This window comes from Eumetopias jubatus, unplaced genomic scaffold, assembly GCF_037043125.1.
Source record: "Eumetopias jubatus isolate StellerSeaLion01/CBP00866 unplaced genomic scaffold, mEumJub1_p1.0 scaffold_12, whole genome shotgun sequence".
Lineage (NCBI taxonomy): Eukaryota > Metazoa > Chordata > Mammalia > Carnivora > Otariidae > Eumetopias > Eumetopias jubatus.
Window position 1 is genome coordinate 69958740 of NW_028274818.1, and position 2617 is coordinate 69961356.

Here is a 2617-nt window from a genome sequence, read left to right on the forward strand (position 1 = left end):
CGATTCATCGGTGGGCAGTACCTCGCGTATGCAGTCTGCGGCCATCTCCTCCGTCAGTTTTTGAGCATCTCGTTGTCCCTCCGGGAGAGCCAGGCCCCTTGGGCAGCACACCCTGGGCCCCGGCCCCGGACGCCCACTGACCCTGTGGCCTGTCTGGATCTGTCTGTCCTGGATGTGTCACACAGTGTGTGTCCTTAGTTCACTGAGCACATGTGATCACGAGGGTTGGCGCTCCTCTCCTCTTTCTGGCCGGATTCTGTCCCATGGTGTGGACGGACCGAGTGCCGTCTGTCCGCTCCCCTGTGGAGGGATGTGGTGTTTATGTTGGGCTCCCGCGAGGGGAGCCATGGACACAGGCGCGCAGGCTTCCATGTGGATGGCTGTGTTCAGGGTCCGGGAGCTGACCCAGGAGGGCAAGTGCTGGGTCACGTGGTAACTGCATGTGAGCTTGTGGGCAAACGCCCGACTGGCCCCCCAGCAGCTGCACCATGTCCACACCCGCCGTCCGCGCCCTGGCCTCCGCACCCCACACTCGCCAACACATGTTTCTAGGGCTGCTGGGTTTGTTGGTGGGCACTTAGTGGGTGTGCGGTGGTACTTCTCGTGGGGTCCCCCAGGGGCTCGCGATGTTGAGCATCTCTCTGTGTGCAGATTGGCCACTTTGGAGAGACGTCTGTTCAGACCCTTTGCCCAATTGTACAATAAGGTGGTTTATTGTTTCGTGGTGAACTGTATAAGAGCTCTTTACATGTTCTGGATACGAGCCTTTTATCGGATACATGATTTGCAGATAACTTTCCCTTGCCGTGGGCTGTCTCTCCACAGTCACGACGGTGGCCTCCGAGGCACGGAATGTTTTAACTTCGGTGGAATCTAATTTATCTATTTTTTTTTTCTGTATCGCCTATGCTTCTGGAATCCTTATTCATTTTTACCCGGCTGCAATGGACACGTGTTGCAAGGTACCCGATTCCTTCGTGAGCGGGGTGGTAGGGAGGATGTGCTCAGTGTGGGCACGGACCACAGATGTCTGGGATGCTCAGGGAGGCCAAGGCAATCAGGGAAGACTTCCTGGTGTAAAAGCCTGGCCCTTCACACTGCCAGCCTGGGACCTTGCCCCTTCAGCCTGGCGGGGGCTCCTCGGTGAGGGGGTGGGACCCCCAAGCCCCTGCCCCTGTGGGCTTGTCTTCATCTCTTCCACTGGCCTTGCCTCCATACCCCTCCCTTCTGAGCCCAGCCACTGGACAGCGAGCCGCGAGTGGCAGGACGCAGGACTGGACACACACAGGGTAATTAATTTTGACTCCCAGAAGCTGTATTAAATTGGATAGAAACTGGTGAAAATGGGATTAGGGGAGCAGCTTAGCCAAGAGCACACAGAAGGAGAATGCCGGGCCGCGGCTCTTGGAGGCGGGAGAAGGCGCTGGACATTTCCCGGCGATCACGTCATGTCCGAGGCTCGGCCTCCCCACGCCCCCGCCCCTGGAGGGGCGGCCAGCTCTGGGCCGGGAAGATGGGGAGACGGCTGCTCCCCTCCCTGCGACCGGCTTATCTGCGCTGAGCTCACTCCAGTCGGAGGATTAATTTGGAAACAATTAAAATTCTGTGCAAAAGCCTCAGCAGGCCAGCCAGCACAGAGCACTCCCAGCACCGAGGCAGAATCCAATTAGTGTGGATTAAGTCGGCCACAAACCAGCAAGCAGAGGACAGCTCCCGGGCAGAGTGGGCTGGGCTGGCGGCTCTCAGGGCCCGCCCTGGGCGTGCACTGCCGGCAAGCCCCTCCAGGCCCACGGCAGGAGGTGCCGGCAGGGTCACTGCAGGCCGCGCCCGCCCTGGCACCCCGCGCTCCCAGCTGCGCTCTGCTGTCGTAAACCCAGTGCAGGCCTGGCCTCTGTCTCCAGAACGGCCTGTTTGGGATTTCTGGAGACACCGTCACTTTGCTTGGGCCATGGGGACGCCCGCGGTTGTTTGGCCAGGGTCTGGAGCGGCCAGTGGGCAGCAGTGGTGACATATGGTGGAAGGGGTGGGTCCTCAGGCTCACCTGTTGGGCAGATGTGTGGGGACCCGGCAGGCTGCCACGGAGCTGAGTCGATGGAACCTTCCGGGTTCCACTGAGAGCCCACTGTGCAGACACAGTCAAAGGGATGCAGACACGGTCAAAGAGATGTGGAAGCCGCTGTCCTCGGCCAGTCCTCCTGGAGGCCTCCGGGGGCAGCAGCCTCTCTTCCACGTGGCCTGAGGTCTGGGGTGGGGGAGCGACCCTCTCCAGGGGCTTGGACACAGCAGGAGTTGGGGGCTGGGGGCACGGTGCTCATTCCTCTCCCTGGAGGAGCGCCCCAAGCAGCCGTGTGCCTGCCCTGCTGGGGGGCTCCCCGCCTGGGGCCTAAGCCCCCTCAGAGCCCCCCTCTCTATTCTGCCAGGCCTCCGCATGCCTCCTGGGGGTCCTCGGGCCCCAGGGACAGGCTCTGCACAAGCACCACTGGGAAATTCAAGGAAACTCTCCGAGGGCATTTGCAGCCCTGTGCTCGGTGCACATGACACAGGTGCGGACACGTGCAGGGGTGTGTGAGCACGTGAGCTGCTGGTGCTGGGGGGCCAAGCAGGCTGAGGCTCTGTG